The sequence below is a fragment of the Lissotriton helveticus genome, chromosome 6 (genome assembly GCF_964261635.1).
Source record: "Lissotriton helveticus chromosome 6, aLisHel1.1, whole genome shotgun sequence".
Lineage (NCBI taxonomy): Eukaryota > Metazoa > Chordata > Amphibia > Caudata > Salamandridae > Lissotriton > Lissotriton helveticus.
The window spans coordinates 600,415,475-600,430,427 of NC_136067.1; the positions used below are offsets into that span (position 1 = coordinate 600,415,475).

At 43.8% G+C, this 14,953-nt stretch overlaps 1 protein-coding gene across 3 annotated transcripts in view; it reads right to left on the reverse strand.

The window, feature by feature from the left end:
• The window catches only part of SLC17A5 (solute carrier family 17 member 5), a 418,561-nt gene that overhangs the window by 333,071 nt on the left and 70,537 nt on the right, over positions 1-14,953 (reverse strand). The window lies entirely within an intron of this gene.

Here is a 14,953-nt window from a genome sequence, read left to right on the forward strand (position 1 = left end):
CTCGATTTATTTTCGGCCTACCATCAAGTAGAGCTAGACCCTCCCTCCAGACACCCAACGTCATTCATAACCCCCTTAAGAGCATTTCAATATAAGAGGATGCATTTCAAAGAATAATGCAACATTTATTGCAGGGCATTTCCAAAACCATTTGTTTCAAAGACGATATCCTGAGTTTAGGCACCAGTATTGAGGAACATAACAGCATTCTCAGAAAGGGTGTTCGACAAACTCAAAGAGTAAGGATTGCCTATAAAAAAAGAAAAATGTTGTATAGGAGTAACCTCTGTAGAATATTTAGGCCACACAATATCACAAGAAGGCATCACAACTAAAATGGATTTGTTAGAATCAGTCAAGAAGGCGCCTGTTCCAACCAACGAACCAGGATGAATTCTTTCTTAAATTCATGGAGTTCTATTAAAAACTTGTAGCAGATATTGCCAAAATAGTGGATCCCCAACATAACCTACTTAAAATTAAAAAAAAGAGCACTGCATTCTTATAGGATCAGAGTTGTCAAATAGCCATCCTCAAAATAAAATCTGCCATAATAGACGCCCCATCATTAGGAAGATTTGATCCCAACAAACCCACCCGCATGACCACGGATGCCAGAAACAAAGGTTCTGGGGCCATGCTAACACAAAGAGAAAATGGTATTGAACACATAATTGCATTTGCTGTTATAGAATCAGGTAGGATAAAATAGATCTCTGGAGTTTACTCACGACAAGAGAGGAAGATCAAAATGTACAATTTAACTTGCAAATCTTGTTTCTTATTTTCCGTATAGCTGCTACTGAATTTTCAGTATGCTTCATGATATTTAGATCGAATTTCTTCTGGAGATTCGGACTTGGTTATTTTGTATTACTATAATATGCTTCTGAGACTCATCCATATAATTTTTTTTTGAGTCTGTTATAAACCAACTTACCCTTTCTCCGTATTCTTGACCTTTTTGAGTAATCATAAGAGTGACTCTTAATTAAAGTTGTGATTGATGTTTAACTCCCTCTTACCTCTCAAGCTCTACAATATTTATGGACTCGGAAGAACATTTCCCAGAAGGGCACAGAGCTCCATTATTATTATTATTATTATTATTATTATTATTAGGAAGCTTGTAAAGCGCAATGGTTACTCCAACCGGAGTGTCCCTGCGCTAGGACATAGCTGAACCGCAAACCCTCGCAAGCTGGCCACTAAGAAAAACGTAGGCCTCCATAAAAGATGGCGCCTTACCACTTTAGCCCACCCCTGGGAGACGGAAGAGCCACGTTTTCAATTTTTTGCGAAACAATCACTCCGGCTCAGTTGTCCTAAGATCAACTGGGAGCTCATTCCAGGCCTTAGCTGCCAAGAAACCAAAGGATGTTCCACATATCCACGCTTTCCGCACCTGGGCACAGTCAATATTGCACTGCTCAATGATCTGCAAGATGTTAAGATTTTTGCCAGTCACCCCTAGATACAAGACATTACAGTAATCCAGGCGAGACGTGACCAACGCCTGAACAATCAAACTTTTAGCATTCAGGGGGAGAAGGTCCAAGATCTTACGTATCAGCTTCAAGATGCCAAAGCAAGTCCCAGCCACAGCCAATATTTGCAAGGAGAAGGAAAGATTCTCGTTGAATCGCACTCCCAGATTTTTCACCTTGGCTTTCGGCACTGGACTGGTTCCCAGTGCTTCTGGCCACCAATGCTGTGACCAGAGGGATGGCTGTTTGGCAACTACCATCACCTCAGTCTTCCCTGCATTTAACTGGAGACAACTTAATCATCCAGTCCACGAGTCCCCCCAGGCAGGTCATAAAATCGGCCGCCCTTTCAGGTCCCTTCTGCTCCAAGGTAACCACTAGGTGAGTGTCATCAGCATATGACACAAGCTGAAAACCATGTTTCAGAACAATATCTGCAAGTGGGAGCATATATATGTTAAAGAGGGTTGGGCTGAGAGCTGAACCCTGCGGCACCCCCTGGTTTAAAGGACAAGTTCTGGAGCTGAAAGGATGTTGCAAAACCTGGAAGGATCTGTTTTCCAGAAAACTCTTCAGCCAAGTCCACGTGACACCTTCGACCCGAACTTCCCTTAGCCTTTTAAGTAGGAGGCCATGGGGCACTGTGTCGAACTCGGCGCTTAGGTCCAGCAGGATCAAGACCACCGTTCTAACTTCATCAGCCGCAGGCCGCAACACTTCGGCCGCCAGCACGAGAGTGGACTCTGTACCATGCACAGGCCTAAAGCCGGACTGGGTATCATGAAGAACCCGCCTATCTTCCAGGATCTTAGAGAGGTGGCCATACAGATGTTTCTCAGCAATTTTAGCTACATATAAAAGTAGGGATATAGGTCTTACATTTTCAGGAAGAGCCGGGTCCAATGAGGATTTCTTTAACAAAGGGACCACCATTACATGTTTCCAGTTGCTAGGGACCTACCCAGTTCTAAATGACAGGTTCAATAGCGAAGTGAAAACAGGAGCAATCATTTTCCTTCCCAGTTGCAAAAATTTGGGGGGAACCGGATCCAAAGGGGACCCAGATTTCACCACCTCCTTCAGCATGAGAACCTCAGTTTCCACCAAAGGACGGAGCACAAACTTATCTTCAGACACCGGAGTATCCACGCCAGGCATGGGAGCATATATCCTACTACTTTCTGGAAAAGTGGCGTAGATCTTGGCAATCTTATTGACAAAAAGTCAGCGATCCTATTACAATAGGCCGTAGAGGCAGGGACCGCAGCGGTCACTCGTTCCAGAGAAGACCCCACCGACCTCAAGAACTTCCGCCCCATCTCGCTCCTCCCTTTTCCTGCCAAAGTCATCGAGAAGACCGTCAACCGACAGCTTGCAGCCTTCCTCGAGACGAACGGATCCCTCGACCCCTCGCTGTCCGGTTTCCGAGCCAACCACAGCACAGAGACTGCCCTCATCGCAGCCACCGACGACATCAGAACCCTGCTCGACAACGGGGAAACAACGGCCCTCATCCTCCTGGACCTCTCTGCAGCGTTCGACACCGTCTGCCCCCGCACTCTAGTCCAACGCCTCAACAACATCGGGATCCAAGAGAAGGCACTGGAGTGGATCATCTCGTTCCTCGACGGAAGAACACAGAGAGTCCGCCTCCCACCGTTCCGGCCCGAGGCCACCGAAGTCATCTGCGGCGTCCCGCAAGGATCATCACTCAGCCCCACCCTCTTCAACGTCTACATGAGACCTCTTGCAACCATTACACGCCAGCACAACCTCAACATCATCTCATATGCCGATGACACCCAACTGATCTTCTCCCTCACCAGAGACCCCGCCACCACCAGAATGAGCCTGCACGAAGGGATGAAAGACGTCGCCGAGTGGATGAAGAACAGCCGCCTGAAACTGAACTCAGACAAGACGGAAGTCCTCATCCTGGGACCATCACCCTCCGCCTGGGACGACTCCTGGTGGCCCCCTGCCCTGGGCACTGCACCCAAGCCAACCGACCACGCACGCAACCTGGTCTTCATCCTGGACTCTTCCCTCTCGATGACCAGACAAGTCAACGCCGTCTCCTCATCGTGCTTCAACACCCTGCGTATGCTCCGTAAGATCTTCCGGTGGATCCCGACCGAAACCAGGAAGACGGTCACCCAGGCACTCGTCACCAGCCGACTGGACTACGGGAACACCCTCTCCGCGGGAACCACAGCCAAACTACAGAAAAGACTCCAGCGCATACAGAACGCCTCCGCCCGACTCATCCTGGACATCCCCCGATGCAGCCACATCTCCGGCCCCTGAGGGACCTGCACTGGCTCCCCGTCAGCAAAAGGATCACGTTCAGGCTCCTGACCCACGCACACAAGTCTCTCCACGACCTGGGCCCCAAGTACCTCAACGACCGCCTGACCTTCTACACGCCCACCCGTCAGCTACGTTCTACAACACTCGCCCTCGCCGCCGTACCACGCATCCGAAGAGCCACCGCCGGAGGAAGATCCTTCTCCCACCTGGCAGCTAAGACATGGAACTCCCTCCCCATCCACCTCCGGCTGACACAGGACCATCTCGCCTTCAGGAAACAACTCAAGACCTGGCTGTTCGAGCAGTAGCGAACCCCTCCCCACAGCGCCTTGAGACCCTTCCGGGTGAGTAGCACGCTATACAAATTGTATGATTGATTGATTGATTGATTGTTTCACTACCTGAAAGATGTCCTTCGTTGAATTTTTTGCTAGGTCAATTTGCCCAGTGTAGTATTCCCTCTGCACTCTCCTGATCTGGCGATAGTACAACTTCAAAGCCTCTAACTACTTCTGTCTATTCTCAACCCTGTGGCCCTTCCTCCACTGGTGTTCAAGATGCTTACCGCTAGATTTCATTTGCGCCAACTCTGCCGAAAAACACTTTGCAGAGGCAGAGGTACGCCCACTTTTACATTTACATCAGATGGTAGCATAGCAAGTACTACGGAGACTTGAAGCAGAGGGACATAGAAAAGTTTATAGTAGACTAGTTTAGATCCCAAATCCAGTGCCTAGAGCCCATGCCCTGACTCGGAGGATCTATTTAAGATGGGGGTAACCCAATTAACCCTAAGGAATCTGGGTAAGATCATACAATTAACAAAATAAACAATACCTAGGGATAGATAAGCATACTAAACAGTAAGACGAAGAGAAACCCAAATTAACTCTTCCTGTCGATATAAATCTTTTTTATGCAACTTCCATATATTTTAAATATCCATAGTCAATTAACAATATTTGTACAAGAATCCGGTCTATCTGTATTGTATTTATTTCATACTCTCAATTCAAAAAGTCATCTTTTTTGTGTTTTCAACTTCTGTATATAAAAATACATCATACCTATATATATATATATATATACACCGAGTGGGACACTCACAGCAACACAAGAAAGGACTTGAAAATAAATCGGGCTGCCAATCAAACTGTCAAGAATCCATGCGCAACTACAAATCCCACAATTCATTTTTCAAACGGAAGTGATTCCTCAAAAGAATGCCACTGGAGGCAAACAAATGAACGTCCATTACATCGAGCTGTGGGGGGAAGCGCGACGGATTCCAGAGCTGGCTTACCTTGATAAAGTTCCAGGCGGAACGAAACATGTTGGGACAATGCCACCGGTTGTTTTCTCCACAATAAAAGATGCGAAAAAATGAGTCTTCAGGTGTAACCAGAGTTTCCTTCTCCGGGAGCAAACATTGTGAGAATATATATCGGCGTGGTTCTGCCGAAGGTCTACACCGCCACAAGTGCGCCGAGAATCTCCCGCCCAGAACCATCTTGCAGACTCGGTAAAACGAAAAGGGAGCTTGGCACCGCCCGGGACTGCACCCGTGGTATTGGTTCAGGAATCGGCTTCAAAAGTGAGCTGAACCGTGAAGACTCATCGCTCTAACATCCATCAACACGGGAAAACAAGCACTGAAATGCCAAGCATTTTCATGCTCTACCCACTGGAGGGTTATTATTAGACGACGTCCCTGATTGAAAAACCCGATTGAGTGTCATAAATCAATAAAGGCAGAAGAACACCGAGTGGGACACTCACAGCAACACAAGAAAGGACTTGAAAATAAATCGGGCTGCCAATCAAACTGTCAAGAATCCATGCGCAACTACAAATCCCACAATTCATTTTTCAAACGGAAGTGATTCCTCAAAAGAATGCCACTGGAGGCAAACAAATGAATGTCCATTACATCGAGCTGTGGGGGGAAGCGCGACGGATTCCAGAGCTGGCTTGCCTTGATAAAGTTCCAGGCGGAACGAAACATGTTGGGACAATGCCACCGGTTGTTTTCTCCACAATAAAAGATGCGAAAAAATGAGTCTTCAGGTGTAACCAGAGTTTCCTTCTCCGGGAGCAAACATTGTGAGAATATATATCGGCGTGGTTCTGCCGAAGGTCTACACCGCCACAAGTGCGCCGAGAATCTCCCGCCCAGAACCATCTTGCAGACTCGGTAAAACGAAAAGGGAGGTTGGCGCCGCCCGGGACTGCACCCGTGGTATTGGTTCAGGAATCGGCTTCAAAAGTGAGCTGAACCGAGAAGACTCATCGCTCTAACATCCATCAACACGGGAAAACAAGCACTGAAATGCCAAGCATTTTCATGCTCTACCCACTGGAGGGTTATTATTAGACGACGTCCCTGATTGAAAAACCCGATTGAGTGTCATAAATCAATAAAGGCAGAAGAACACCGAGTGGGACACTCACAGCAACACAAGAAAGGACTTGAAAATAAATCGGGCTGCCAATCAAACTGTCAAGAATCCATGCGCAACTACAAATCCCACAATTCATTTTTCAAACGGAAGTGATTCCTCAAAAGAATGCCACTGGAGGCAAACAAATGAACGTCCATTACATCGAGCTGTGGGGGGAAGCGCGACGGATTCCAGAGCTGGCTTACCTTGATAAAGTTCCAGGCGGAACGAAACATGTTGGGACAATGCCACCGGTTGTTTTCTCCACAATAAAAGATGCGAAAAAATGAGTCTTCAGGTGTAACCAGAGTTTCCTTCTCCGGGAGCAAACATTGTGAGAATATATATATATATATATATATATATATATATATATATATATATATATATATATATATATATATATATATATATATATACACATACACACATACACACATACACACACATATTTACATTTATACATACTACACAAAAACAAATATATTTCTACTTCCTTGCTCTCTTGGCCCTTTTTGAACAATGGGGATGCACCTCACGAGCATTTATCATTGTGCATTCCCTTCCATATTAGATCACCATCTTGGAGCCTCCTTAGGGTTTTGTAAATTCAAACCACTATATGTTTTAGGTACTCCCAACTTATTCTGTATTATTTTGATTTTGTAATGGTGCCTTAAAGTATCTATCGACGCATTTCAGCCATTCTACTAATTGGCCTCATCAGGACTAGGGAAGTCGAGTGCATTTTTTCAATTCCACCAGTCTTGTAACTTTCAACGGGACACCCTCGGCGGATGTGTCTGTTACGAATGTTCTCCGCTGTATTACTTTTACTGAACTGATCGTATCTTGTGAATGGGCGTCTCCTCTCTTGGTGGAAATATTTCTCCTCGCAATCTCAAGCAATCCACGATGTAACTATCCGGACGCGAAGCTGACTCGGAGGATCAGCGGAGCTCCAGCGGTTCGAGAGAAGTGTGACAGCGGAGGAGTGAGTATTAATGGGGTTGTGTGTTGCAGTGGTGTGTATTTAGTGTACGAGTGTATGAGAACAGTATGAAATCTGGCGGAAATGTTTTGAATGCTGCCACATAATATCACTAAACGGGATGAAGCACTCTTATCTCATTTCCCCACATGTATCGCTGGACCACACTGTTGCAACTAATAGACAAGTCTGTAAACTCAGGGGTGTGGAATTCCTATGGCACGACACCCAGAACAATCGTTTGGGGTCAAGGACAAGTTTTCAGGTTTATTTTGTCCTTGGGACAAGTAGGCCCAGCACCCTGCAGCACAAACAGATACAGTACCACATTATGGATATGGGAAGGGTTTGGTATACAGTTAAGGTAATATTTGTATCCATATGTTAATGCTGTTCAAACTTGTAATTATGGTTCATTAATATAAAGCCTTTATTATTAGGGTGAGTGCTCTAAGGAAATGTTGTAAGTTCAGACTGCGCTACTGACTAGTGTTCCAGTATAAAAATGTGTATACACGTTTGCACAGTTTAACAATATTTTGGGAACAGTATCAGCATACTTTAACCACACCCGTCAGTCAGTGTCCACACAGCGAAAGGCATGCTTTTGTAAAACACTTGCCTTAATATATAGCATGGTTTCTGGAAATGTTTGGAATTTGTCTCCACCGCAAGCCTTCTTGGCTGGCAAAGGGGACACTGTATTAAATGGAATGAGTAGAAAGAACATTTTGCAAACTATATGTCCACCTTTTCTGATGATGAAAAATTAACACTGGTTAAAATGAAAAAAATCTTGCTACATAGCTTTGGAGCCAGTGGGGTGAAAATTTACAACCACATACAAAAGAAAGTTAAAAAGGAAGACCAAGGGAATGCGTATGAACATGCGCTTGAGGACCTAGACAAGTACTTCAATCCCTCTGTATGTGTATCAGTTGATAGATGCACATTTTTTCGAAGGAAGCAAAAGAAAAAAAAAGAGTCAGTGGAGGATTACGTAGCTACTTTTAAAAACATGGCCTTACCATGTAGATTTGAAAACCTACATGACAAGTTCATAAGGGACCACATGGTTATGTGTTGTTCGAATACCAACATTCAAGATAAACTTTGAACTATGGGGGAATCGTCCCTACAGGTTGTGATAAATGTGGTAAAGAAAGCAGAACTAATGGGTAGATGTGCCAGGGCGGTTACACAGAAAGGAGAAAAAGTATGTAATGAAATGGATCAAAGAGTGGTAGCTACAGTGCAGATGAAGGACAAATTCAAAAGTAATGTGAAATTTGAGAAGAAAAAAAAGGGTTTAAAGGAAAGAAAAACCTTTGATCAGTTTGATCGTTGTCCATTTAGTGGTAGGTGTTTTTAGATGTGGAAACAAAGGGCATTTAGCTAATGATAAGAAGTGCCCTGCAAAGTACCAAAAATGTTCAGGCTGTGGACTGGTACGTCATTTTCAAAAAGTGTGCAGACACAAGAAAGGGTACACAAAGGGTGTGAACCTCCTTACACAAGATTCCTCTACGGATTCTGATGATGATGTAAATGTGTGTATTAAGAATATAGACAATGGAGTTTCTACTGTGGAAGAACAACATAGGAAAAAAACAAAATGCAACATATTTATGGGGGGGAGGGAGGGTTCTGATCACAGTTACTGCTGATTCAGGTTCGCCCTATACAATTGTTAATGAGAAGATTTGGAAAGAGAACTTTGTTCCTGTTTTAGGGAATGTACTGGAGTCCACTGAGGTTTGTCCCAAAACTTTTAGCGAGGAGGACATTAAGATGTTAGTAGTGAAAGTTTTTATTTTTGCATTTAAAGATAGAGAAGGTAAATGAAAATTATTTGTAGCTGTGACAGGACCATCTGTTCTTGGTTGGGGCGATCAAGGAGAGCTGGGGATTATTTTTGACCCGAACAATCCTGAACCAGTTATGGTTGTACAACAAGGGAAATTAGAACATGAAATTTTCTAAATGTACCCTGAAGTGTCCCTAGGAGCTATTGATGAGTTGAAAGGCTTCAAACACAAGATTGTACTCAAAAGGGATGCAATGCCATCAGTGCACAAAGTAAGGAGTATTCCTTTAGCTTTTAGGGATGAAGTCAAGAGCTAGTTGGATAGGTTATGTAAGGAAGGTGTTATTGAGAAAGCAGTAGCAGCGGAGTGGGTTTCTCCCTTAGTAAAAGCTAGGAAAACCAAACGGGAAACTCAGGTTATGTGTGGACTTGGGGGACTTTAACAGGAGAATCATTGTGGATCAGTTCCCATTACCAAAAATAAGGGAGATGCTGTCGGCTACAAAGGGGTTACGGTGGTTTACGACAATAGACTTCACTTCAGCATACCACGCGTCCCTTTACACAGAAAAAGTAGAAGCCTGACTACATTTGTAACTCCTTTTGGGCGTTTTAGATTCAGAAGAGTGCCATTTGGGTTAGCATCCGCTGCAGCAATGTTTCAACGCATCAAGTTTGAATTATTTATGGATGAGAGCAATGTCATGTTTTTTCAGGGTGACATACTGGTGATGGGTAACATTAAAACAGACCATGATGCAACGTCAAAAAAGTGATGAATGTTTTGAAAGATAAAGGACTCACTACAGAATATAGAAAAATGTAAGCGTGCACAACAAAAGGTGATATATTTAGGTCATGAAGTGTCAGTGGAAGTTATAAAACCCAAAAAGGTACTACTAGAAGCTGTAGTGAAGTCTCCAGTGCCCGGTAGCAAAGATGATGAGAGAGCCATTTTAGACTTAGTTGAGTTTTATTCTAAATTTACAGATTTTTTTCTAGCAAGACTTATAACATAAGGCAGCTTTTACAGAACAAATGTAAATTTGAATGGTCAAATGAATGGCAAGAAGAATTTATATCTAACAAGAATGAAATGTGCACAGCTATACCTCTGCAGGGATTTGATCCGGCTTTGAAATCCATTGTCACAACTGATGCAAGGTGGAAAAGGTATTGGTGCAGTTCTGACCCAGAGAAATGATGCAGTAGAAGAATGCATTGTAGCTTTTGGCTCACGCACAGCTACCGAAGAGAGATACTCAGTAATTGAGCAGGAGGCACTAGTGTGAGTGTGGGGGTTAAAGCACTACAGGTCGTTTATTTGGGGAAATCATGTTTTTCTTAGGAGTGATCACAAGTCCCTAGGGGTTGTCTACCAAGGCGTTGTATATGGCCTCACCCTGGTTGGCAAGATTATCGGTCAAGCTTCTGGATTTTAAGTACACTGTCCAGTATATGCCTGGTGTGCAAAATAAAGTGGCATCTTTTTTGAGTAGGCCTCCTCTTTTTGGTACAGAGATACAGGAGGAGGATATTGAGCAATTCAGTGTTGCGTCTTTGAATGAGGATACAATGGTTATTCCACCACAAGAATGGAGTCAGTCGTAAGAAGAAGATCGAGAATAAACCGATGTTAAGACATGGATTTCTGGAGGTTGGCCCACGAAAAATAATATCCCTTCTGGATTGAAGGTGTTTTGGGAACTCAGGCACACATTGTCTGTGGAGGATGATAACATTTTGAGAAATGGCAGAATTGTACCACCTGAAAGCCGGAGAAGAAGAATTATTGATTTGTGTCATGAACGACATTTAGGTATTACCAAAACAAAAACAACAAAACAAAACGCTTGAAGTAGTTATATTGGTAGCCCAGTATCGGACTCTTCATTAAAATGAAAGTCAGAGAGTACATGCAGTGTGAGAACGCTGATAAGAGTAAAGTTACATTAAGACCACCATTATGTTCCATTAGTGGCCCAGAGATGCCCGGGGAAAAGTTAGGTGTGGACATTAGAGGCGCAATTTGGGATGGACCTATGCAGAAGTACATTGTTGTTGCTGTGGACCAGAAGTTGAGGTGGTTAAACAGATCAATGCAAGTGCAATAGTAAAGTTCTTGGAGGCATTTTTCAAGCGGAAGGGCCTTGCCCAAATTAGTGATTATTAATAACAGAGCACAATCCACGGCTGAAGCATTTGAGAAGTTTTTGAAATCCAATGGAGTAAAACAGAATACCACTTCTCTTTACCATTTGGCTAAAACAGAATACCACTTCTCTTTGCCATCCGGCTGGAAAAGGAGCTGTTGAACATTTTAACCAAGTGATAAAGGGAGCGATACAGTTATCCATTCCAAACCATTACATTTGGCTAACGGAGTTATTTCGCACCATGTGGGCATTCAGGTTAGCACCATGTGCTTCCACAGGACATAGTCCCTTCGAATTAATTAGAGGGAGCACTGCTTTCATGAAGGACAAAATTGGGTGGATGCAGTGCGGTAGGAGAGTAAATTGGGATCCTGAAGAGGTGAAAGGACGTATTGATAAAGCCAAACAAGTATATAAGGAATATTATGATAACAAACATGGTTGCAAACCAGTTAAGTTGCATGTTGGAGATATTGTAAGGGTTAAGAGAACTGGTGTTTTAAGAAATGGTCAGAACAGGTTTTCAAGGCCACATAAGGTAACTCAATTGTTTTGCAATGCTGCTTTGTTGAGCAACAGTAAGGTTCGCCATTTCAGCGCTTTGTCCACGTGTGATAAAAATGTGGTTAATGAATAAGGAAACGTTTGGAATGGATGAGATTGGTGGATGGAAGAGGAGGAGAAGGACATAATACGGGATAACATCGCGGATGAAGCGAGAGGAAGCATGGATCTTTCGGCAGGTAACTTGGCTCCTGAAGTTTGCAGAGCTGAGTCAGATAGTAGAGTGAGTAGGTTGGTGAGAATTGTGAAGAAACCTACTAGATTGGAAGATTATGTTTGTGAATAGGTAGTGTTATTTACATGCATCATCCACTGTTTTTTAAAATGTTTATTTTGTTTTATTCTGTGTTCTGATTTAAAGGAGGGGGATGTGTTGCTATACACATTTTAGAATTTTAGAACTATATGGAAATGCAACTGATTAGAAATATTAGTGCTGTATGCATATTACTTATTTCCTTCCTTATCTTTCACTATTTTCATTATTGAACCAAATGTATTGTATTATTTGTTATATATAAAAGGGGGGGATGCGTGGTGACATATCTTCGTCCTTAGACACGGGAGTACGCGGGCGCATTTAGGTAGAATGGGATGTAGAATATGGGGGTTGTTGAACGTGAGAGGTGGAGACGGTTACTGGGAAGGCCGTTCGGAGGCACAAGCACCTGCAGCTCTTACCGTGCCAGCATTGTACAACAAAGTACTTTCACTACTAATCTTATGTGGAGAGTGTGTTTACGAGACATATGTCATGTAGGCATTTTTTTCTTTGTGTAGAAAAGAATTTTCTTGTAAAAACTCCCCTTCACTTATACCAATTTCTCCCAAACTGTGGGTCATGAGCTCGTTTTTGAGGAGCAGCGAAGGTCCAAGTGAAAAATAAAAATGCCTTTAAATTCTTTTTTATCTCGTCACATTTGCTGTGCATCGACAACAGTCCAAATGTCAGGCTCTATCTCCCGAAAAATTGTTGCTTATGTTTTTTTAACATGGGAATTAGTGACTCCTCACACTTTGCAATCAAAGAAAGAAAATTAAGTGAGTTATGAGACAAATTTGCTGGGGTACAGTGAGTGTGAAAGGAAAGGCTGTGGGTCCTTTTTTGTAACACAAAGCAACATGTGAACACCTTTAAATGGACTGAACACATTCAGTAGTTAGGGAAGCAAAATTGAAGCACGTGTTTTTGTAATTCTGAAGTGTGATGTAAACAAAGATTTTAATATGATCAAAAAACTTTACTTGGTGATGCACAAATGATAAATATTCACTGAATCCGGATTTCCACACATTAACATTTGTGTGCAATACAAGTCTATAAGTAAAAGTACGTCTGCCCAAATGTAATGATCATTTCAATACAAAATGTGCTGTCTGTAAATGACAGTGCGCAACCACTTGATGCTGTAGTAACATTTGTAGCCTAACGGCTAGGGCGGTGGATCTCTAATCTGGGGAACCGGGTTCGAGTCTGGGCACAGATGCTCAAAATCCTCTGATTCTGGGCAAATCACTTAATCTTCCCATGTGTCCTTATTTTACGGAACTGGTGTTCATCTAAAGGGCTCTGATACCCTCGGGTCAAGTTTGTGCTATATAAAACTTCGGGGACAAAACATTAATAAATCGCTTGCCTCATTTTCATTAAAGGTAGGTGGGTTGCGAAAGTTTGTGGTTATGACAGATGGGTTGTGGTTCTAAAAAGTTTGGGAAGTAGTGACTTACACCACATTCAACATCAGAATGTGTTTTGCACTTTCCTACTATTAGACAACTACTTTTGCCATGTTGATTTAGGTCTAAGTTTAGAAATACAGACCACTGTGGGAAAGCCACTGGCATCTCTTGAACACAAAAAGTTATGACTTCGTGGTAGTTTCTTCATACCATTTACATCACCAGTCCCACTGCCACTCTGGGAACACCCACTTCCCTCACTTTAAGGTGTCTGTTATGACAGCCAATAGTATGCACATCATGTAGATTTATCACTGAGACGTCGGTGTAGATACACATTTACCTCATAAACTGAAACAGGAATCAAATTGACCCCTTTCCACACGAAATATAAACTTGAACCCAGAACATATTTTTGAATTAAGCCTGTAGAGTTTACTTTGAAAAACGAGTGCTCTAGAAGCAGTAATATCTCCACAAACAGGTTCGATTCATTTTTTCATCTATATAGAGTCAAAAATTTGGAGTCTTTATTTTTTGGGCGAAACGTAAAGCCACTGGCGGCATATGTTAGACCTGTCTGCCTTTGGGTAGTCCCTCCTATTTAATTATTTATTTTGTCCCCTTTTTGCCCCTCAAGCCTTTTTATCTTTTCATGTCCACTGAATTTTTTTGTGGTGTTGGCTAGGGGTTAGATGCTCTTTCTGCCCTCATAGTCCCTTTTCTAAGGCCTAGGTGCCTGTCCCTGACTAGAAAGTAAGAGTCACGCAAAATGGTGGTCACTAACTGGCATAACTGCCACCCCAGAGACTTGACCCATAGGGTAGAGTAGGGACATTCCAGAACCTTCTGGTCCCTTCTGGACCTCCTAAGGTGAGCCTATATAAGCGGGATGTTGGGCAGCCATTTTAGAAGGTGCCAGGTAGTGAGGCATCGTTGAGGAGCTGACTGGAGCGCAGACTGCTGCCAATAGGGAAGGGAGATCCTGTCAGGGTTGATGGTCCTTTAAGGTCTGCTGCCCGAGCGGAGAATCTGCCTCCCTTACTGCTGATCTGGCCCAGCTGAGATAGACTTTCCTGTGGCAGATTTCATTGTTTGAGCCCAAGGGAGAACGGCAGCGGTGAGCGCGTTCTGGGGACTCTGCCTGGTGGTGTATGAGAAGAAAGGGGGCGGAGGTGTTTCCTCTCTCCTGCCAAACCCGCAACGACTGGTTGGTTAGGGGTGCTGTACTGGGGCAACCCCCTTCACTTACCCACGTTCCCGGGTTCCGACGACTGCAGAGAGTTCACCCCGTTACTGAGCCTGGGAGCATTTAACCCCCCCTCGAAGAACTGTGGCTCCGTCCGGTGATCGGAGAGTTCTGTCCATCTGCTAAAGCTAGGTGGAAGAGAGAGGGTTGCCAAGAAAAGTGTCCCGCCGGCTGCGCAAGTCAGGAAGCTGGTGAGGTCTCTTCTTCCTGAGGTGGGCGGTGCCGTACTGCAGCGGCCCTTCTCCCGCGCATACTCTGTGAGGCGGCG